At 41.2% G+C, this 24,375-nt stretch overlaps 1 protein-coding gene across 8 annotated transcripts in view; it reads left to right on the top strand.

Annotated features, from left to right (window-relative positions):
* The window catches only part of HPCAL1 (hippocalcin like 1), a 110,773-nt gene that overhangs the window by 30,874 nt on the left and 55,524 nt on the right, over nucleotides 1–24,375 (top strand). Inside the window, exon 1 of one of the 8 annotated variants that reach the window (XM_084826650.1) lies at nucleotides 4,671–6,206. The exons of 5 other annotated variants lie outside the window; for them this stretch is intronic. The gene's annotated coding sequence lies outside the window, so the exon portion shown is untranslated. Of the gene's footprint in view, nucleotides 1–4,670; nucleotides 11,880–12,307; nucleotides 24,125–24,375 lie in introns of those variants that run through there. 2 more of the 8 variants (XM_084826647.1, XM_084826646.1) reach the window with 2 other exon arrangements.

Here is a 24,375-nt window from a genome sequence, read left to right as displayed (position 1 = left end):
CTGCAGGGAGCTTGCTCCACCCCTCTCTGCTAGAAAGAACATGCAAGGAATGCTGGGAGGCTGCACCTACGGCCTCCCAGGAGGAACATCATGACAAGGGGGAAACTAACTGGCCCAATACATCGGGCAGCGATGTATTTGTTTTCTTTCCCCTCCTCCCTCCCAATTCCTTTTCCTTTTGTGTTGTGTCTTAGATTGTAAGCCGGAGGGCAGGGACTGTCTTAATATTAGCCTTTGTAAGCTCTGGGAGCCTTTTTTTGCTGAAGAGTGGGGGGGAAATGCTCAAAATAAAAGTAGTCATGGGGCTTGTCATCTCAAGCACATGAATGATGGACTAGTTGCACATTTCTGCACCACAAACTGGGGTGGGTAAGGCAGCCATGTATTGGAATAGATATTTTTTGTTATGTGTGTGAAGTTCCTTGGCCAGATTGGAGAAGAAGGGCAATAGAATGAACATCTTCACTAAATACAACAGAACAAGTCAGTAGATGGGGGTGTAACAACTGCTACAGTCATCTGCATTACAGCACTTTAGGAGCAGGGGGTTGGACTTGATGGTCTTATAGGCCCCTTCCAATCCTACTATTCTATGATTCTAGGACACATTTAGCAAATGAGCAAAGTGCCCCACATAGATGCCACTTGGTAAATATAATTGTCTGTATCTGACCTGCGTCCCCAGTCAGTGCCGACATTCACTTTTTGTGTGTGTAGTAGCACCTGTTGAGCATTTATTTAACAGGATTTGTTTGCGGTGTGATGGTCTCAACCTTCTCTAACCTTAAACATTTCTTCACACCTGTAGGATACCTCTAGTCTCTCTTTCCTTTCACGTTTGTGCTGAGCAGCCTGGTGTGTAAACTCTGTCATTTGTTTGACTACTCATCAGGAGCCTCAACACAAACTTGTTTTTTTCTTCAGCCTCTTCCTTTGAGCCTTCCTCATGCTGGAACTACACATTACTGTGCAACTTGCCATTCTAAATGCTTATCGCTAATTGTGTATGTAGCTAAGGCTGGTTTTATTTTTTACTCTTGTGTAAGTGCATGACCCTGATTTAGATTGGGATCGTGGCACTCTGGGCAGTGAGTATCAAACCTCCCCCTCCATTTTCCCTTGAAATTCTCCCACTCCATGGGGGAGAAATGGGATGAAGGTGTAATCCTGCCCTCCCAGACCACTGTGGATCCAATCCATATTGGGGCACTACATGCTTACGTGAGAGTAAACAATAAGACATGCCTCAGCTGCATCTGATACAGTTTGCATAATTGTGGCCTTCAGTTGCAGCTTCGTCATTGCAAAGCGGTGTCAGAAATATGTGGTTTGTAGGGGGAGGTTACTAGCCCCCTTTGTCGTCTCCTCTCTCCACTGCTGCTGTAGTGGAGAGGATCAAATTTTGGAATTTGACCAAGTAGACCAAGATTCAAATAATTGTTTGGTGATCTTGATCTAGTCACTGCCTCTGAACCTAACCTACCTCATAGGTTGCTGTGAGGATTGAATTGGATGCCGTCACGTATGCCACCCTGAAAAATTTGTAGGAAGAGTGGTGGTGATAAAAATGTGAGAAAAAGGAAGTAAAAAGTCGTTCTGTGACTTTTGCATTCTGTACCTTTTAAATTTTTGCCTTTTCCTTGTTGGTCATCAAGCTAACTCTCTTGCTGTTCTTCAAGTCCCACAAGCCCTGTTCAGGCATTCTGTACCTGAGTAGGGCAAACATGCGAGGAGAGAGAGTGCTGCAGCCCTGCCCACCTCCTTCATCACATCCATCACTCTCTACTTGTGGGGGGCAACTGTCTGAGAAGGAGAGCCTCTTCTATCCACGCAAGCCAGAATGCTGATTTTCCAGCATCCGGTAGGAGATGATGGGCAAATCCTGTTGCACAAACGGAAGACCACTTGCACGCTGTTCAATTTAAGCCAAAGTTTTTATCGAAACTTCATTGCCCCATCTGATCTATCTCTGCATCAGATTCTGTCTAGCTCATCATTGGTCCCTGATCACCTCCTATCTGTGCCTAATGTAGATGTTACAAGCCTTCTGGGCAGGGACTGTACCTCTTCTGTGTTCTGGACCTCGCCTAGCACACCTTTGGTGCTATAGAAAAGGTGACTATGTCTACTTAAGGTGACATGCTATGGCAAAGGTTGAAAGCCTGCTGCTTCTTACCTAACTGTAAGGTACCTGTCATTATTCTTGTTTGCTGCTGTACCAGTTTGTGCATCATTTCTGCATAGTTTCAATGGTGGCTTTATGTCTTCAGAATATTTTGGTGGTGGTGGTATGATTTTTAGTCAGGACTGTTAACCATACTTCTTAAAATACTAATTAAAATATAGAACTCTGGAGACAGAAATACCCTCCCTTCCACTTTGATTCCAGTTACTGAAAAATGCTTGTGCTTGTTTATCTCCAGATGGAAGGAGCTCCATAACCATGGATTTAAGGACATGGATATTAAGGCAGGGCTCCTGGTAGGTTATGAAGATAGCCTTAGCCATTTTGGTTTGGAGGTACTTAGGATGCTTGTATAGGTCAAAACCAGCAGGTAGCACAGGAGTCTTTCCAACAGCATGTTACAACTTTGCTAAAAAGAATTGCACTGGCTGCAAATAAGCTACCGGGCCAAGTTTAAGGTGTTGTTGTGAATGTATAAAGCCCTAATCAACTTGGGACCACGTTACCTTAGGGATTGCCTCACCCTGCCGAGTCAGAGGGAGCACTAATGCTGGTGCCATGTGGTCCTGAGGTTTGCCTCAGGAGCACTTGTAGCAGAACATTTAGTGTCCCAGCATCCATCCTCTGGAACACATTACGAGTTCTTTTTAGACAGACACTCACAGTTTTTACACTTACACATCTTCTTAACACCCACCTCTTCATGCAGGCTTTCCCAGCCAGATAGAGTCTACAGTGCACAGTAACATCTATAGTTTTATTGCTAATTAGTAATTATTATTGTATTTTATTGTATTATTGTTATATGTTATATGGCATTGTACGTTCACCACTTTGATAACTTGACGGAAAGCAGTCTATCAATTTGTACAATAAAAAAGGAAATAAATATATAATGTTCTCATTGATGCCCTAAAATAAAGGGCAGCGTATGCGCCAATGCATTATTATATTGAAACTTCCTTGGATCAAGAGTTGAAAATATGAGTTCCAGTTATTTCCCTCTTGGTTTCTCACATCTTCTCAGATTTCAAAATAATGGAAAGTAATATAATGCAAGATAAATAGCATTTGTATGTTTTTAATTGTTGCATCTTTATATTGCCAATTTCATACTTATACAGCTTGCTTTATTTTACTGCAGAGCTGAATGGATTTTTCTGTTCTTCATATTTATTGTGCAGCATAATTTTGCTCACTTGTGCTATTATAGTGCTGCTTTTATTACTATATCAAGACTTCTGATATGCTCTCATCAACACATAGAATGCCTATTTAAAAATAGGCGTGTGAAAACTCCAAAACAGGTGGATATTGATTGATCGATTGTTTGTTTATTTATTTATCAAAACTTAAAAGTTATCAAAAAATTCCATTGGGTCATTGTAGAGATGTGAATCCTCAGGGGAAAAAACTATAGAAAAAGTATGGGTTTGAAATTAAAATTTGTGGGGTGGGCTAGGGACTCTTAAGAAAATACACGTGAAATACTTGTAAAGCAGTGTTTCAAAATACTGTAAATAGTCAATTCAAACTGTTGCAAATCTTTTACATCAAAGATTCAAAGGAATAACTTGGTGTGATTGTGATGCTATTTGGTTTGACTGGATTACTAAACAAGTAACACAGGTGGGGGTTGATGCTGGAAAAGTACTTTCAAATGTTGCAGAATACAGAATAGGTATTTGTTCCAGGAGTGCAATCTGAAAGCAGAATGGATACTGCTTCTGGAACATTATGGCAAACCTTCTGTATAACAGAGTGGCCTCTGACTTCTCTTGCTTCTGTTTGACTCAGATTTTCCACCTTCTGCATCAAGTAAAATAAGCTATGCATGTTAGTTTGTTTCATGATTAAAAACATGCATGATTAAATGCAAGAGTTGAGAAGCTTGTTTCAATCTGTGCAACTTTCCATATACTGAGCTCCTAAAGGTCAAAGTGAACATTCAGAATCAGACGTTTTGGATCTTTCCAATAATGATTCCAGCTGGAAAAAATTTTTCCCATAGGGGTGTTTGGGGATGTCAGAGAATTCTGCCACGGATCTCGGTGAGGCCGAATGCCAGTGCATTCGGCCCCCCGAAATCCATGGCGGAATGAAGACCCCGCCCCACAAAAGGTGCGCGAAACGGAGCACTGACCTGCTGCCGTCCGCGCTGACTTGTGAATGGCGGCTGCAGCGCAGCCGCCATTCGCTTTCTCATCATAGCTGTGATAGGCTACAAAAATAATTACGTAGCCTATCACAGCAAGCTAAAAACAACAACAACAGCGTACGCAAATGGCGGCAGCTATGGCGGCTGCCATTTGTGTTCCCCTTTTTTCGCTGTTTTAGCCTACATAAATATTTACGTACACTATTACTGCGAAAAAAAGGGGAACGCAAATAGTATAGTGGGTGCCATTTGCGTTCCTTTTTTTTCCCGCTGCAATAGCTTACATAAATATTTATGTAAGCTAAAACGGCGGGGGGAAAAGGAACACAAATGGCTCCCACTACGCTATTTGTGTTCCCCTTTTTTTTCACTGTAATAGCTTATGTAAATATTTATGTAGGCTAAAACAGCGAAAAAAGGAACACAAATGGCAGCCGCCGTAGCCGCCGCCATTTGTGTACGCTGGTGGGTTTTTTTGCCTGCAGGCTGCCCAGCAGCCAGACGTCTGGCTGCGGGCGGCCCCGTCCAGCAGTTCCATGGAATGTCCACGGAGCGGAGCCAGCCAGGTTAGGATTTTGGGGGGAGGCGCAGAGCGCCTCCCCCCCACCGCAAATCACCCCATTGAAAGGGTAAGTGACTTTCGTATATCCCTAGGGGTGTTAGGTCAGTTGCAGCAAAAACAACAGAGTCTTGTGGCACCTTAAAGGCTAATAAATTTTATTATGGCATAAGCTTTCTAGGACATGAGAAAGTTGCATGAAATGTTATTATACTTATATCTCCAAGGCTGTACCATACTGGCATGGAACAGAATATCAATAAAATTAATACGTATGGATTCAGGACAGTGTAATTTTGTCCACAGTAGCTATGACATTGGCTGTATGGTACAGTATTAAAATGTTTGATATTATTAGGTCTGACTATCCTCATTTATTGCCCCCTTTATTGCCCCATCAGTGAGCTACCTTAGGCATGCCCGAGTGTTTGGGCATACCCAATGGGATTATTTCTTTGAACAGTAAACATTACCCTAGCCCCCTTGCCATATCACAGATTGTTTTGGAAAGACTCTGTTTCGAAAGCAGTTTGCCATGTGAAAGGGGGAACTGCTGTTTGAGAGAAATGAACCCAAAGCTCCCTTGGCAGCACAGAACTAGTGTGGTTCTTCAGATTTCTGACATTATACAGATCTCTAAAAAAAAAAACTGAACAGAGGAAGTATTGTGTGCATAATGCGTTTCATATTCTTAAAGTACCATGTGCATTTTGCAACTTCCCTCAACATTTCTGTTTTTACCCCCTCTCTCTTTTAAAGGGTTATTTTCCATAGCTTGAAATTAAAATATAGACATTTTACATCTCTAGGTCACTGGCATGATACATTTTCTACAAGAGGTTCACCAGTAAAGGTGAGAACTCAAATTCTGTAGTGTTTGAAGCAACACATCTGCATTTAGAATGTTTTGTTTCTAGCTGACTACTATGATCCTAAACATGTTTACATGGAAGAAACTCTTATTGTTCTTGATGGGACTTGTTGAAAGAAAGAAAGAAAGAAAGAAAGAAAGAAAGAAAGAAAGAGGGGGGGTGCTTGTATCATAATCTGTTGTGGGTTGGGTTTGTTATAAGTGCTCTGAGTTTGGGAAAAACCCTAATAAAAGATTTAATTTTCCCATATACTGAATGTATATTATACATTGCTCTTTTAGAAATTTTCTTTCAAAACTGAACATATGAGAAGGAAGAAAAAGGATGAACTCTGTCTTCCTGCAGGCCTTTGCTGCTGTTTCACTGCTATTCCAATGCTCATCCTTTAATAGCATGGGATTACACAGCATTATCATCTTCAGATTGACTCAGGTGGTACTATTTTTATTTAATCTGTATTAAGGTATCATTGTGCATCTTTGGTCTTGCAGTGTAGTGGTAATGCGATTTGCTATTTTTATAAAAATCAACATTGCTGAATAAATCCCATCACTACCAAGTACTGGAATAAATCCCGTCAGTACAATGAACTCCAGCGCTTTCCATTTTCTTCCTGCTGGTCAGAAGCTGCACTCTGAATTTTTCTTTACCATTAAACATTGATTGTTGGTCTCAGTACAGCACAGTGTCTTTTTAAACTTGTGCTGCAGCCTTCCTCATCAGTGTGCACAAAGTGATGTGAAAGTACTGCCGTATCATCTCAAGGAAAGACTGAAATTTCAGCAAAGTGAAGTTCTGGTCTCCCAAGGTGCTCCCTACCATCTCCAGGCAACCTTTTTCTTTTGTCTGGGTGGCTGGACATGTTTCAAAAGAAAGGCCAAGCTGTAGCTACCTTCCATTTTCATTTTCTAAGATGCCTATGCAGCTCACTTGGGACTCAAAGGTATTCTTAGAATAAAATATTCATGCTCGGGACCAGCACTTCACTTTGCAGCATGCCAGCCTCCCCACTTTTTCAAATAATTTAATAATTTTTTTAAATAAAAAAAACACAAGGAGGGGTGGGGAGTCTGGCAGTTGCCATGGGAGATGTCCGCAGGCACAATGATGCTCATGGGCACCACATTGGGGACCCCAGTTTTAGATGCTGGCCAACATAAGCAATGCAATATCTTTTGTTGACCACTTTCCATTGATATTTTAACAATGTGCATTTCTGAGAAATGCAGGACATGCCATGGAACAGGAAGACCATTAATTTTCAGATATATTGACATTTTATGGCTGACCTAATCACATTAATTGCGCAGGAATTGCATTCCCTATATCTTTAATTGAGCTTACTTTTATTAAAGCATTAGGGATCATTTGTTCTGATTATCTTTGCTAATTAATTATCTATGGGCAGTATCCAAACAGGGCTGTTGCACCAGCGGAAATGTTCATTTCTGGATCAGGACAGGTCGGCAGAGCTCCGTTATCTAAGCTCCGCCAACTTGCCCTGTTCCAGAAATTATCTTTCTGCTTGTATCCCAGAAGCACTACATCTCTGATTTGCAAGTGGTGGGTGCTGCTTGCAGAACTGCATTGGCAGGGGCACAATGGATTGTATGTGTGTGTACAACATCCTGTTGTGTACTGTGCAGTGCATGCAGTAGCCTGAAGTTTAATAAAACACAAAAGCAGAAAGGCATTTCTTAACATTGAGGTTAAGTCTGTTTGGCCACTGAATTGTAGAAAAAAACTTCTCTTGAATACCTTTTCTTCCAGTCAGGAGATGGATTATAAATGTCCAGTATTAGTGTGACTTGACAACCGAATTGCAAGGGGATAAACTATTTACCAGGTGATGGTGATAGAATTTTATCTAGGAAATTAGTAGAATGGCAGTTACAATATACAAAGTGTTGACTGATTATATAGATTTATAGGATTTATATAGGATTGCACCCTTAGTTAGGAAATCTCTTTAGCCAGAAGGAATGCAATAGATACATAGCACTGTGCATATGTAGCTTGATGGGGAACCTGGCGAGAGAGATGATTTGTATAAACTTAGGTGACTCCACTGTCACTTCCATTGGTGCTGTGCCAGGAAGTCTGTTGGATCTAATTGATACAGAGGAAAAAGCACCTTTGTTGCCCAGCCAACTCTTTCTAATGCAAGCCTGGTTGATAACCTTCATCTAGGATTAAATCCTAGGGCCTAGATGATTGCAAGTATTTTAGAAACTGACCTAGTATTAAACAGCACGGTTTAGGTGGGATTTTGGAGGGGCAATGCACAGTTGGTGCCACAACTCTGGTCCTAGGAGACCGTATTTACTTGCCTCCTTTACACAGGACTACATAGGCACTAGTGTATGCCTGCTGTCCTCTAAAACAGGGGTGGGCAGAAAGTATATCTCCAGATATTTTTGGACTTCAACTCGCAGCATCCCTACCCATTGGCCATGCTGGCAGGGGCTTCTGGGAGTTGAAGTCCACAACATCTGAAGTTCTACCTTCAGCCCACCCCTGATCTAGAAGATACTGAAGCAGACGCTAAATACCCGTATGAACCCTTCTACTTGTATTGAAAGTAATGGGTATACTAAAATGTGTTAAGTCAGCTGACCTCTGCGGAAAACAATGCTGCTGGGATATGGTATCGATTACAGAGCCAAATGATGACAGCTATGATGCATGGCATTTGGGAAATGAGAAACTCTGGTAATTAAGAAAACAAATGGCCTCTTAAACTAATTGCAGCTGCCTAAAATGTTTTGCACTGAAATGGATTTCCATGTGGGACCACTCCTACAAGTATGCAAGGACTATTGCGGCAGTAGACAACATGGGGCCTTGGGCACTAGTGTACCTCTGAACACCTTTCTTGGCACTCACTTTTTATTTTAAAAAAGCGAACACATTTTCTTACCAGCAGCTGGGATCACTTTAAAGCAAAGTGAACGCCTCTAGCAGCTGCCATCTTCATTTCCCATAAATACCTCTGGGTCACACATGGGTCTCAGACATTCTTAAGGAATGAATATGGTGGGTGATGGCAGACTGATGCTTTCTTATGCAGTGTGCCCAGCCACCAAGAAAAAAAGGGAGGGAAAGAAAGTTACTCCTGTCACTTCTGCCTGGTAAGCTGGGTGGTGGTGGGACGGGGCTAAAGAGAGTGGCAGGGGATAGGGAGGGCAGTGGTTACCGAGTTTGGCGGGAGGTCAGGACAGCCAGCAGGGGTGGGAGAGCCTGCTGGGAGCAACCTTGGGGGTTGTGGTGGGTTGTGTGCTTGTATGTCTGTATGGATAGAGGCTGCATATGTGTGGGAAGGAGAGAGGGAGAGACAAAGGGTTTAGGTGGGATTTTGGAGGGATCCTGAAAAAGAGCAAGTGTGTTTTTTCATATGCTAGCGGTGAGCCAAAGGAGGGGTATGTGTATATGCATACATGCATGGTGTGTGAATGAGAGGGCACGGGAAAAGATTTAGTATTAACAACTAATACTAACAAACAAGCCCTAAACAACTTGAGACCGGGATACCCGAGAGGGCATCTGTTGAGATCAGAGTGAAGAAGCTCTTTTCAAAGAATAAAGACGGTAGAATCATAGAATAGTGATTCTAAATAGCCTAAATAGTAGCAATGGCTATAAAAGAGTTGAAGGTAGGGGGCTTCTCTGACGTTTTTGCCCATCTCACAAACATAAGAAGAGCCATGCTGGATCAGAACAACAGCCCATTTAGTCCAGCATTCCCTTCACACACTGGCCAACCCACAGTCGACCAGGAAATCACAAGCAGGACACGAGTGCAAGAGCACCCTCCCGCCCACTGCCTCTGGTACTGGAGGTTGCACATAGCCATCAGGAATAGTTTCCATTGATAGCCTTCTCCTCCAGGAATTTAACCCCCTTTTTAAAGCCATCTGAATTGGCCATCACTACACATTGTGCTACAACATTTCATAGTTTAACTATGTGCTGTGTGAAGAAGTACTTCCTTTTACTTGAATCTCCCACCAATCAGCTTCATGGGATGAACCCAGGTTCCAGTATCATGATAGAGGGAGAAAAATGTCTCCCTGTCTACATTCTCCACACCATGCATAATTTTGCACACCTCTATTATGTCTCCCCTCATCCACCTTTTTTCCAAGCTAAACAATCCCAGCTGTTGTAACATGCTCTCATAGGGGAGATGTTCCAGCCCTTTGATCATTTTAGTTGCCCTTTTCTCCACCACATTTTGCATTGAAACACCACTCTTTGCATTGAAATTTGAACCTCATGAAAAGTTAGCATAGTACTACTCTCTATTGTCCTTGACAGGCCGTTACTGCATTTAACAATCTTAACAGGGTTGTCCCTGTGCACACTAGGTGTTGCTAATATGATGCATCCTTTGAGCGAGCAAAGGAATTTTTACCTTTTCTGCAGTTTATATGCATCTTTCCAAGGTTCTGCTAATCTTTAAAAATAACTTTCACCATTGATAATCTGTCTTGTTCCCATCTTGGAAACGTAGAGGATTCCAGTGGAGATTTCCCAAGTTAAATTTATATAACACATTCCTTGCTGAGTACAGAGGAGAACTTCTTCTGTTGCTTGGCAGTGCTGTCACTTCATTTTCCTATCTAAAATATAGCACCGAAAGAGTTAAGTCAAATGTCTACAAGGAAGGCATGAGCATGCCAGTGCTCTTCCCTCCTGCCAGAGTACTGCTGAAGGGGTCCTGGATTTGAAAGGCTCCTGCTGTTTTAGAGAGGTTTCAACAACTTGCCACTTATTAATAATCTCTCAGGGCTAAATGAAAGCAGTACTTCATAACAATCTAAAGGATGCTTGCACATTTCTTTCCGGTTATACTGAGTGGTGTACTGCCAAGTTGTCTGCCTCTGCACCTCCCAATTCATGGAGTACTTCTCTAATACATCATAATGAGAAACAGTACCAACTATATTTTAAGTTGCTCTTAATGTCTTCCTTACAGTTATGCTGCTGTTTTCCCCCCAGTTGTGATTGTTCAGTGTGTGTGTGTTTGTATTAGTGTGTTAAATAAAAATGCCCCAAACTCTTCTGATAATCAAGAATAGAAAATAAGATTTCCCAGTTTAGTCTTTGGAGGTTGGCAGGAAAATCATTCTTGGAAACTCTAATTTAACCTGAGCATTCCAGCGATGAGGATTGGGTTGCTTTCAGATAGTCACTTTGCAAGCGTTCAGATTCCATTACTCCTTAGCAGTATTTAACAGATGAAATGCACACACGAGAAAACAACAGAAGGGTTCAGAATGATGCCCTGCTTGCCACATTCTCAAGGATGTCTTGAGGCAAGGTGTCTAATATAATCTGACACTAGATAGGCAGGTCTCTTTTTTAAAAAAAATAACGTATTGTATATTCTGTCATAATTCCACTGAGAGTCAAGCTCCATTTTGCTAGGCGGAAGGTAGGAATCTAGATTAGGAAATGGGTCACAGCTGAGTGGTGGGAAGCATACTCTGCAGGCAGAAGGCCTGAGGATCAGTCCCTCACATTTCCTCATAAAAGGACCTTGGGCTAGGAAAGGCGTCTATCAGGAAGCTTAGAGGGATGCTGTCAGTCAGAGAAGACAGTGCTGGTCTATTTGGGCCAATAGTCTCATTCGCCTAAATCATGCAAAACCAAATGGCATCACTAGTATTTTTCCCCCCAGCAATGTTCAGTCTTCCCCAACCTGGTGCCCCCCAGAAGTTTTAAACTTCAACCCCCATCAGCCCCAGCCATCATGACCAATGGTCTTGAATACTGGGAGTTGTAGTATAAAACATCTGGAGGGAACCAGGTTGCTTCCAGAGGAGCTAACCCTGACAAAGTAGTAATGCTGGCATTGGTGGTGAGTGGAGTTATGAAGATGAGTCCTAGTTAATTCTGGAGACATTAAAATGCCCTTGATAATTACTTCAGGTGGAGAAAGCAAGAGAATTCCAGAAAAACGTCTATTTCTGCTTCATTGACTACGCTAAAGCCTTTGATTGTGTGGATCACAACAAACTGTCACAAATTCTTAAAGAGATGGGAGTAGCAGACCACCTTACCTGTCTCCTGAGAAACCTGTACGAGGGTCAAGAAGCAACAGTAAGTACCAGACATGGAACAACTGAGTGGTTCAAAATTGGGAAAGGAGTACGACAAGGCTGCATATTGTCACCCTGCTTATTTAACTTATATGCAGAGTATATCATGAGAAATGCCGGGTTGGATGAATCACAGGTCGGAATTAAGATTGCTGGGAGAATTATCAACAACCTCCCATATGCAGACGATACCACCCTAATGGCAGAAAGCGAAGAGGATCTCAAGAACCTCTTGTTGAGGGTGAAAGAGGAGAGTGCAAAAGCTGGTTTGAAACTCAACATCAAAAAAACTAAGATCATGGCATCTGGCCCTATCACTTCCTGGCATATAGAAGGGGAAGAAATGGAAGCAGTGACAGATTTTACTTTCTTGGGCTCCAAGATCACCGCAGACGGTGACTGTAGCCATGAAATTAAAAGACGCTTGCTCCTTGGGAGGAAAGCTATGGCAAACCTAGACAGCATAGTAAGAAGCAGAGACATCACTTTGCCGACAAAGGTCCGTCTAATCAAAGCTATGGTTTTCCCAGTAGTAATGTATGGCTGTGAGAGCTGGACTATAAATAAGGAAGGCTGAGCGCCGAAGAACTGATGCTTTCGAACTGTGGTGCTGGAGAAGACTCTTACGAGTCCCCTGGACTGCAAGGAGGTCAAATCAGTCCATCCTAAAGGAAATCAACCCTGAGTGCTCATTGGAAGGACAGATCCTGAAGCTGAAGCTCAAATATTTTGGCCACCTAATGCGAAGAGAAAACTCTCTGGAAAAGCCCCTGATGCTGGGAAAGACTGAAGGCAAAAGGAGAAGGGGACGGTAGAGGATGAGATGGCTAGATAGCATCACCAATGCAATGAATATGAACTTGAGCACGCTCCGGGAGAGAGCGCAGGACAGGAAGGCCTGGTGTGCTATGGTCCATGGGGTCACAAAGAGTCGGACACGACTGAAGGACTGAACAACAACAACAATAGTTCTTTTTCCCTTTCTCTGAGAGCAACATGATCAAATGGTCTCCTAAACATTCTTGTAACAATAGCTGTATAGATGAGGCCAGAGAAGCTTTGTTTCAAAGAACTTTTATTCAGTCACCAAACAGCAATAGAGCAAAGTATTTTACTTTAATCTCTTTACTGTTGAAGATTACAGGAAGGGGCCATACTGAATGCCCCAGGCAGAAGTCATACTTGAATAAAAAATAACCCAATCTCTCTCCAAGTCACAGGGACTTCCTCCTAGCCACTGAGTACCAATTTCATAATCTGCATTTAGCTAATGCTAATGTTGGTCATGTAAACTCCTCGGGGTGATATTCCTGATTTGTTGATCAAGAAGAAAAGGCTTTAAAGTACTTAAATTTATAAACATGGTATCTGTGTCTTCACTGGGTAGATTTTAGTCTTGCAGAGCTGCGGAGCCTGCAGCTGTTGTGAGAGTTTGCTTTGAAGTGTTTGAGTTTTTGTGTCCTGAGACCTGGAGCATGTACTTCAAAGCCTTTTAGACTGGCTCATCAAATTCATAAAGTTTTGATAATTGACAGGTTTTGGTTGCTTCTTGAAACCCCTGGGTAGCTAAGGTGGTAATACATTACACAACATTCCTCTCAGTTTTTGACTTCAGTATTCGCTTCTTTTCTGTGTCCTCCAGAGAACACCATCAGAATTGGCTGTCTCTCTTGGAAAACTGGAAAACATAATGTCTTGTCCTGTGCTATATTAAAAGGAAAAAATGATGTGCCAGCACCTCAGTTCTGCATCAAGAAAAGCTGGAATCTTGTGTAAATTTTGCAAAGTCTGCATCCTAATTTAGTACATTTACTTATTTAGTATAATTCTGCTTCTAGTTATAAGGCAAAGCAATATACTAAAACCCTGCCTTCATTCACCAAAACAGAAGAAGTCCTGCTTAATCCTCTGGTTCCCATAATTTTCAAGCCTGTCTTTTCAGTGGCAAGGGCTGAGGTACTTTGCATGCTAAATTATCTGTCCAATATCAAGCTTCGTACTTGTGTGGTACAGGATAAAATGTACCCTTGCAAGGAAAAGACTTTCAGCGTGATGCCAGAACGGTCCTCATTCTCGCATGGACAGAATTCAAACAGCCCAAATGGCTCCTTTTAGCTATGCTGAGGCCACCACTCATCCAGTACTAGTAGTATGTGGTAACATTTCCATGGATGGAGGGTATGATCTTACTGGAGAGGGGCCCATTTGCCACTTCTTAAAAAGAACAGGGGATATGTGATCTCCAGAACTGAAGAGCCTTGGACACCTCAGAACTAAGCTTTTTCTTTAAAATGCACACAAGGATGATACATTACTATGGGGTAGGGGGTAGTTTTCCTGGAGTTAATCAGTGGGGGTTATTGTTATAATTGTGGGTGGAAGGTGGTACATTGGGGAGTGCTCAGCTTCTAAATAAAATACTTATTCCTCCTCCACACTCAAAAGATGAAGGTGGAAGAAGGAGCAACAAAACTCTATCATTCATAATCACTGATGTTACAGGAATTGGGTAGGAGGTGCCCATGGCGCTCACACAATCACATTCTACGTAGCACTCCTAATGAATCTCATGTTCCCATGACCAAAATACTGTGATTTGAGCGCTGAGGAAATATAATGCCGTCACAGCAGGAGAGGATATCTTTAGGGAAAGATGTTTGGAATCCCCTTTTACAACTGAGTAATTACTACTGCATATTTATTGCACAGCAAAACAAAGTTAACTAATGGCAGATGGTTGATCTTTTGTTTGAACTAGAATTTAATTTTAGCTTCTTGGAGGATGACTGAGGCATAACCTGAAAGAAGGCTAGTCATCAATCTCCTTTACTGTAAATGTTTTGCTCTTTGAGGACCTTTTTCTAGATGCTTCTTTTTCCTTCCAAATTTTGTCTGGAAGAAAATGCACATTAGCTTACTCAAGGTCCTGATAGTCCACAGTAGGGATAGGCAACATATACCCCAGCCATGCAGCCCCTGTCACCCCTAAAATTTGAGGGAACCCCCAAAAAGGTTTTAAAAAATTGCATACCAAATGGCATCCATGGCAGCTGCGGAACATCAGAAAGGTCAAAATTTACCTGTTTGCAAGCTATTTTTTTTAACCTTTCGATGCTTTATAGCAGCTCCAGATACCATTTTGTTTTCGTTTATGTTTTATTTCCCTCCCTGTTTTCAGACCCCCTGAGGTTGTCCATCCCTGGTCTACATACAAGCTTAGAATTGTGCACTGGGTGCAGTCTTTAAAAAACCTCAGCTCTTAAATAAGCAAGGAGCATTGTTTGTTTAGCCCTTGGGATTGTGGTGATAGGATGGAAATAATTTGTAATGCCTTTGGGAAATTTCAGAAGATGGGAATAGAATTTCTGGTGACAAAGTGGTGAGGTGCAGGGGGAGAACCGGTTGCACTGCATAATCCTTTTTTTTTTCTCTCCATGGTAAGAAGTAGGATAAATTACATGTGTTAAATTTACCCAGCATCACAGGACTCTATTTTTCTTTTGTTCAGAAATGTGGCATTTTTTCTTTCTTTAAAAGTGTAGAGCACACACAAATCTGCTTGCATATTACAGATTTTTTTTTAAGAAAAACAAACAAAGAAAGCCATGCTAGTCCATGAGAGGGAAAATCCCCCAAATGGGGAGATCTTTAGAGTCCTTCCTGCAAGGCAGGGGGCACATAGCATAGTTGTGGTGAGAAGAGAAAAGCAGATCAGGACAAACTAATTTAACAAACTGGTAAGTTTTCTATGAAGCCAAGGACATGAATAAGAGGGAGCTATCAAGTTTATTGCTTATTCTAATCCAATGAAACATGGCTGTCTGCATTGGCCATTGTTTCATAAGAGCATTAGAGAAAGGAACAGGGTGGCTCTTAGGGCAGATTCCCCATTACAGGTTCATTACTTCATTTAACATGAAGCAATGATGGACACATCAGATTAAAATGCTAGGCAGTTTCATATCCCCGGGGGGTCCTCAGATATTTCTCAGTGGAGCTAGTTCACACATTCAGCTGTGAGCTTTCACTTGCCAAGGTTCTGAGAGATGTTCAGTATCAGGCTCGAGTTCCAAGGCCCAGCTTCAGTATTGTTAGGTAACAATGCATTAAAAATAAATTTTGTACATGTTCCATCTGTTCTTAATGTACAGTTTAATGCCTCAAAGGAAACAATACTAATTTGTTTACTTTCTTTCTCAGCCAAGAAATAAGTTAATACACAACAATTTAAATAGTTACCCCATAACATTAGGATTGTCAGTTCAGTCAACAATCTAGTTGTGCACAATAAGCCTCCATAAATTATATTATGTGCCAGCAACTGGGAAGTCAACAAGAGTTTTAAAAGACAGATACGCATGCCAATATTTTTATTTGATTTCTAAATATACCCACTACAGAGGCAGAGAAACAAAAACGAAGATTGAAAATAAATGTATAAAGTTAAAACTCAAAATAAGAGATACCTTTTCATGTTGGGGGATTTGTTGGACATGAAGGAGCACTATTAGCTCTGTGGATATGAACAGAGATATTACTCTGACCAAGGGTGGAAATGGTTAATTAATGGGAAAATCAGTGTTATCCTCAATACAGTACTTCTATACTAAGTTCCCCTTCCCCACCCCATTTTTGGTGATAAGTTAGGATGAACACCTGTCTATGGGATGTGTGCCACAAACTCTGAAAGCAACAACTTTGTTGTACTAATAAAGTGCTTAGTACATGGAAGTTTGGGGAGAGGAGTATCATCTGCTGTGCCAATGTAATGTTACAAAATATATTATTAGGGTCTTTGTAGTAAGTTGAGACAGTTTTTATTATAGGTATATCTGATATGTTAAGTTGCAGAACTTCAGGTGAATGCAGAGGGAGTAAACCAGTGAGGGATCACTGTTTGATTTGGCTATGGTTAAATGATTTACAGTGCAATGTCTACGCAGCAGTAAGCCCCATCAGGTTCAGTGGGGCTTACTCCAAGGTAAGTGGGTATAGGATTGCAGCTTCAATACATTTTTATATTCACTATAAAGAGGTGAATGGCTGAACTATTCAGGCTTTTGGACAAGTTTGTGGATGTAGAAGCTGAATTGGAAGTGAGGAATACTGAGAACTCCAGCCTTTGGAAATGCACTCCTGCTGGGCAACTTCTTAATAGTGAAATGCACATCTGGAAAGGGCTCTTGGAGCCAAAAACATTACTTTCTAGATCAGGCATGGTGGGCAACTTGTGGCCCTCCAGATGTTTTGGCCTACAACTCCCATCCTCTCTCACCATTGGTGAAACTAGCTAGGGGTGATGGGAGTTGTAGGCCAAAATATCTGGAGGGCCACAAGTTGTGTCTAACTGCTCCAGTAGGATACATGACCCAACTCCATGCCAGTTATATATATTCATACTTTTGTGTTGGCTTTGTGCTTTGGGGGGGGGGGGTTGTACAAGCGCTAGAACAAAACTGGAATTTCAGGAGATGTGTGGGAGATTAACTGCCATTTTTCCAGATCATTATTTGAGATTTATGGAAGGAAAATTATACATACATGTGGGTGAAAAGCTGATTGAAATGGAAGGTGTTATACTCAATGGTTGTATTACATGAAAGGCATAATGAAGAGAAGATGCAATTTAAAAAATTGATGGGTACTAAAACAACAGTTTGCCAGTGAGGACACATTTGGGATTGGCTTTCTTAACAGAGGCATCCCTCTTCACTGTTGACTTAAGAGACCATAAATGGATATAACCCTAGCTTCCACATTAAAACACAGCTCTTTTATTCCATCACTTTAGAAGGAATTGAAATAGGGTCAACGCTATTTAAAAAAATGAAAATCACTCTTCCTCTACAGTGAGATCTTTATAGCATGAAATCTTATTTCAGCATTGCCAGGGGGGCGTGTTGAGACAGCTGGATCTACAGAGTGATTATTTCCCATTATAAAAGTAGACATTAAATCCTATTTTTACTTTCAAGATATATACATTTAGCCTGCAAGTGGGTTACAAAAGTATATGGAGCACTTAACATTTCTGGAAGCAGGACAGTTCTACCCACTAGTGTCTAGGTTATCTTTGCTAATTTACATTATTTAGGTTAAAGAGAATATGCTTATCAAGTGCTTAGTGACATGTTTGGAATGAAGAGCAAGGCAGATATTCAACTGTTTGGTGGGCTGTGAGGAGCACAGTTCTGCTGGGAAACAAGGGCTGTGCTCCCTGCATGCTTCATTTCCCAGCAGAACTGCTGTGGTACAGTGGTGGCAGCAATTTTCCGTGGCAGGTCAGTGGGCAGGCCGGGGAGGGGGCACACAAACAGGCTTGGCGGGGCTAGAGATTGCATGTTGTCCTCCCTTGTTCTAAACCATCAGAAACAGTCGCCGCTAGAAAGGGGGGATGGTTTCGGGGAAGATTAGTGTTAAGTACCAAAAAAATGTAGGGGAAAAGGGATATGAGGTGCACATATGCAACGGAGCTGGCTTGCCTGTATGTTAGTAGTCTAATAGACTGCCTTGTTAGGAAGTTTCTTGAGCTAAGTTTATTATGTTCAGTCTTTTCCAAGTATATATGTAATGCAAATGATTTGCTTGAGGAGTTTAGGATGGTTTTCTCAAATTTGATTTCCTTGGGTAAATGGGGATTGTGCCCCAGTGCAAAGGCTGGACAAGAGTTGTGTTCTATCCCTACAGAACTGGCAGATGGAAGCCTGCTTTTCTATATAACGAATGCACTGGAATTATGTTGAATTATATTTAGCTGATAGATACATTGCTTTTTTGCTCTAGCAGTGAAAGAAGAGCTCCCAAGCACTTACGTATTTACAATGTATTTTAAAAAGAAAAAAAACACATGTTGAGCTAAATGCGATTTGTAACAATCATGCCAGAGACACATAAAATATGGTATGTGGATTTAGTGCCCTAGTACACCAGCTAATCATAAATAAGGATAGTAATCTTTTAATTAAAGGAGTATTACGTATTTTCTTTTTGCAGTGATCCCCTAATAATGTTTAGGACATAGCTTCTTCAGTCCGTATTTTATTCAAACTTTCCCCTTCTTTTCTATATGTGAAACTATAAGTGTTGTATAAATGTTCCTAATATCCAAGGAACATTGGTTATATTATTTTATTGTCTTCGTTCCTGGAGGCAGATGCACTAAATAAAAAACATAGAAACCTTGGATCCTATTATCCCATAGTAGGGAGAGGTTCCAAAAAACGAGGCTGAAGAGTTTGTGCTGCTTCGTGTACATGCAAAAGCAGAGAACGTGTTGCTTCCTTGCAGCAGCCTCCTATCTAGCTGTGGCTTCCCATCTTCATGCTATCCTTTATCAAGCTTATTGGGTCTCCTATAGCCCCTGGTAATGGTAGAATCCCTCCTTAATTTGCTGAGTCAGAGTGTAGCCTTGGCTTATTTTTAATTTTATTTTGGCCATATGGCTGGTTTGCCTTTCTTTCTAATATATTTTTTACTAATTTTTTGCATAAGAATAACACAAGAAAAAACAACCAAAGAGGGCAGCATACAGATTATCAAAAGCAATACAAATAACGATTGATTATAGATGGATTTATTGAAAAGGGTCCTGGCAAATTGTTCCATGTGTATTTAGTGGTTTTCTTTTGGTGGCTTCATTTCTGATATAGACCATAAAACAATACCACGTACTATGCATTTTATTATCAGAGAGGAAAGAGATACTACAGCCTTTGGGTTCTGGGGGGCTTGTTACCCACAGCAACAAGCCACCCTGCCTGGGTTTGTACATAACAATAAGCCGCAGCGACTTCCCACTGCAGCTTGAATATTCACAAGGGTGGCCAGCATGCACCGCAATCCCCCAAGATGTATTTAAGCCATGGTGGGCGCCAGTCATTGTGAGTACAGGATCATGATATTGAAAAGACGTATAAATAGCATGCTACTCTTCTGCCTTGTTTCCTTCCTTGAACAGAGGCCAACTGAAATCTACTGTAGCTGGTTTGGACTACCTGGCAAATCCTATTATGCCTGAAGCGTCTTTAATACGATGTGTATAAAACTTTAGTTCATATGAGTCTATTTTCAGCCCTGTTTTAAGACTATTGCATACACATGGCTTACCCATCATTTACACCTAGACCTAGGACATGGCAAGTTTTGTCCTTTTAACAGTTCAAGTATTCAGGTATGTCATAAGTAATTTGTGAACTGCAATGAAGGCTGTGGGTGGTCTTGCCAAAAAAGGGGAGAAAATTTTTCTTCTTGCTAATTTTGGACTTCCTGTTGAGGAGAAAACTGTGGCACAGTTGAAAGGCAAGGAGATGGGCAATATGTCTGCGAAACCCAGGTAGAATGATATCCTGACCACTGGAAGCCCTCCCAAGACCCCCTTTCTCTTCTGAAGTTTCAGTAGAGATTACCCAAATATTTTTCCGAGACACACATACCTCCACATCTGTGAGAGCTAGCAACTTTCTTTAAAAACAACAACACTAAGTCACCTGATGACAAATTTGCATCAAATGCCAAATTCTATACTTGCACAACAAACTTGTGGAAAAGGAGTTCATAACATACCCCAAAACATATAACTCTAGTTTAGTAAATGGTCCTTTAAAACAAATTGTGAGAGCTCTTTGGGAGACATCCAACATCTCGTTAGCAGGCTTCTGCTTGCCCAGTGGAATATTCCCTTCCCCTCCCCACCCCAACCCCATGCCCACTGCACCACCCATATCTGCTATAGACAGTCTACCAACTCTCTGGAGCAGATTTGGGGGATGCCCAAGGGGCTGTAGGTAGGAGGGGAATCTGTTCCATCAGCATTGTCCATTCCATTGGGCAGATAGACACTGGGGGATACCACCCTTTGTCTTTTGAGGTTGATCCAAAGTATGGGAAACTAGCTTCTCTAATAGGGCATCTACAAACAGCTGGATTGCATTCGTGTGACTCTGCAAGGGGACAAAATAACACCTCATCTTTACAATTACTGTGGAACCCTGTCCATGTATAGTGACATTCTTGCCATGTATCTAAGGCCTGTATTTGGGCAAAGCCTTGGGGGTGGTGGTGGTTATATGTTACCTTCACCAAGTATTCCTAGATCACTTTCTCATTAGAGATTATTCCCATATCCTTCCCTTTCAGCTGGAGTGCTTGTTTATATGTGCCATTCTTGCATGGATCTTTGCCCTCTTCTTGAATCGCAGTACTCTCCAGTGCCAGCTCTCTCCCTCATCCTGCAATGAAGATTTTAAATCTCCATTGCAGTTGCATTTCACAAAGGTGCAATATCTGTGTCAGTGTCTGACTTCCAGGGGAACCTTGACTTCATTTGTCTACCTACATTGCTACCCATGCCAAGTTCCAAAGACCTCCTTTTAATCTTACCATGAAGGTAATGCAGGAAAGCATCCAAATGATGCCATGGGTAACTCCAATAAAAATGGTAATCATGATTTAAATACAGTGTGCAGCTATATCCAAAGAGAGTACAGGATGAAAAGATAATACTCTGAATGCCAGTATTTTAGCAGTCTCTCCCAGAGTGCCACATGGGAACAAAATATGTGTAAACTTCCTGCTTCCTCAGAATATGCAACATGCAGATAGCATGTCCACTTCCTCCTTCTCCCGTCTAAATTCTGAAAGTCATGCTCCCCCCCCCTTTTTTTTAAAGTCAACTGTATATTGCCATCTGTTACAATAATTATCTTTTTCCTAAAGAGTTCACTCTTGGGACAATAGCATAGCAGGAGTGGCTGAGAGAAAAGAGACTCTTTCTGTAAATTGCTATCTGCCCAGAGGGCCTCCTTGTGAGTTTAGGCTTGTAGACCTCTCTACAAACAATAGTTTGCTTTTACTTTTAGAACAGTACTGGAAAGTTTAGGAATTACTGCTGTGATAGTTGTAGATGAACTACTTCTGTTCATGCTGCTTCATTGAGATAGGAAAGCAAAAAGAAAGGTTCTTCTTTATGGCTACGTTTTCAACAATTGCTGAATTATTCAGAGTTTTCTACTTCTCTGTTGCTAGTAGATATGATAGTCAACATTAAAAAAAATCAAAGAACACTTTATGGGATGTGGTACTTCATCTATGGGAGACAGAGATCCAGTGAGAATAGCAGTGATTTGTTTTCTTCAAATTCTTTAAGTCAGGGGTTCCCCATCCCTGCTTAAACTTTTCTAGATTGCCAAGAACTGACAGTGTGCTTGTTGTTGGATAAGCACACTATGATTCTTGAGAACTTACTGTAGAAAGTTCTTCTTCTTGATATGGGAAGTACTGGACCTTTTCCTGATACTGACTTGCTGTGTTGCCTTGGGCAAGTCACTTTTTCTCAGCCTTAGTTCCTATCTGTTTATGAAATAATAAACACTTTATCTCCATGATGTTTGAAGGGAAAGCAGATAAAGATTTGAGGGAGCACAATTTGGTTGCAAAGGCATTGCTTTTTATTTTGAACACTGTTTACTTTTAGATTATCATATCTGCAGTAGGTTCTAATTCCTGACTGAAGCTTGGTGAATTGCCTTTGTACTGCTATATGGTTACTCTTTCTCTGTAGATTCAACCAAATATAATTAGAATTGCAGTCCTAAAAGTATTCACCTGAATACCAGTCTCTTTAAACTTAGTGAGCTATATTTCTGTCTGGACATAATTAGGATCAGAGTGTAGAGGGCTTGTCTTCCTGAGAGATCTAAAACAGGATTTCTACTTATATATTCATTTACACAATATTCTTAGCCAAAAAGAAAGGCATGGAGGGGGTGTGGCAGTGGGTGGGGAACCAACTGTTCCTGCTTGATGGTATTTTATTGTGCTTGGTGTGTTCATTACTAAGCCTAGATAGTGCCCTGTTACAGGATTTGCCTCCTGGGCAATGTTGTTCTCAAGTGGCTACAAATATACAAAAAAGCAGAAGAACAGTTCTTTGAAGAATTGTATTAGATGAGAGAGAGAGAGAGAGAGAGAGAACTGTTATTAGTATGTTACATTTTAATTTTTAAAAATCAATTTCTTGGAAATAGTTTTCAGTGCATATAGAAGCCTGGTTAGCTGACGCATACCATTTGGCATGAAGTGAACGGTGCTGGAGGCATGAAGCATCTTCCCACACCCACATAGCATAAATAGGCAGATAAGCTGATCTGCTTCTCTCCTAACTTGCATGTGATAAAAGCCATCTACCTCTTCCTACTTAAAAATATTGGCTGGCAGTATCCCTTTTTATTTTATTTCATTTCCTAAACTATCCAGTGCCTAGGCTTGGATCTTCTGAAGACAGACATTGCACTTTTGTTAAATGGTGGAGTTTTACAAAATTATTAACAGTATGGAAAGAGTGGATAGAGAGATTTTTACCCCTCTCTCATAATACTAGAACCTGGGGATTACCCAGTAAAATGTGCTTGGCAGTAGGTTCAGAACAGATGCAAGTATTTCTTCACACAACAAGTAATTAACTTACGGAATTCACTAGCACAAGATTTGATAACGGTCACTGGCTTAGATAGCTTTAAAAGGGTATTAGATGCATTCCTGGAGGATAGGTCTATCAATGGCTCTGCCTTAGCCTCATACAAACAGACAGCAGTGTCTTCCTGGCTTTCCAGCTGTTGTTTCTTGAGGCTAATTCTCACACTTTTCCCAACAGAATTTAATACTTGTGTCAATTAAAGCTATTCTGTCAATGTAATGTTAGAATAGCCATGCATATGTATACTGAGTTAAGATGTGTGTATTAGACAGGAGATGTTAGCTGGCTTACTGGCATGGTATGAGGACTGAAGTATCTAGTTGCAACTCTTTATGACTGTAGATAGGCTTGGTGTCATAATCTGTTGAATGAAGCTTCCTGAGATAACTGCTTTTTTACAGGAAGATGGGTTTTTTTTAGCATACGTTAGATGCTGGGCTTATTTCCCCAACTGAAGCAGAGGTGAAATGTGAGCCCGGAGCCCTGCAAACTGACTCCTACTATACCATTTTATCTCTTCTGCATATCTGTCCCATGTATCTCATTTTCTTTACCTTTTAGATCAAAAGGTGTTCCAGGCACGCGCACACACCCCAACACGCGCACACACTGTAGTAACAGGGCCAACTGCTCAGCTGTGAGAGGTCATGAAAAGCATCATTACTGTATACCTTTACTAGACGGAAGCTAAGTGACATCTATAGAAAGTAATGGCTCAGTTGCTCCAGTATTGGTCTTCTGGATATTGAAAGGGTACTGTGTTACAGATCCTGGTAAGCAATTGAATAATCTTCTTGGCTTTCCAGGGTTTGTTTCTCAGGGCTGATTCAAACACTTTCCCAATTTTTTTTTAATATTTGTGTCAGTGAGTTAAAGCATGCATAATGTAATGTTGGAATAGGCATGCAAATGTATAATGAATTTAGATGCATATTAGGAAGGAGATCTTAGTTGGCTTACTGATAACCAGTATAAGGACAAGTATCGACTTGCAGTCCTTGGCTAGCACCTTGCTTATCTGAGC

Source organism: Heloderma suspectum, chromosome 1 (assembly GCF_057233095.1).
Source record: "Heloderma suspectum isolate Gila_16-S chromosome 1, 16-S_ref, whole genome shotgun sequence".
NCBI lineage: Eukaryota > Metazoa > Chordata > Lepidosauria > Squamata > Helodermatidae > Heloderma > Heloderma suspectum.
Note: the sequence above shows the minus strand (reverse complement) of the source record. Positions and strands in the feature narration are given on the sequence as shown.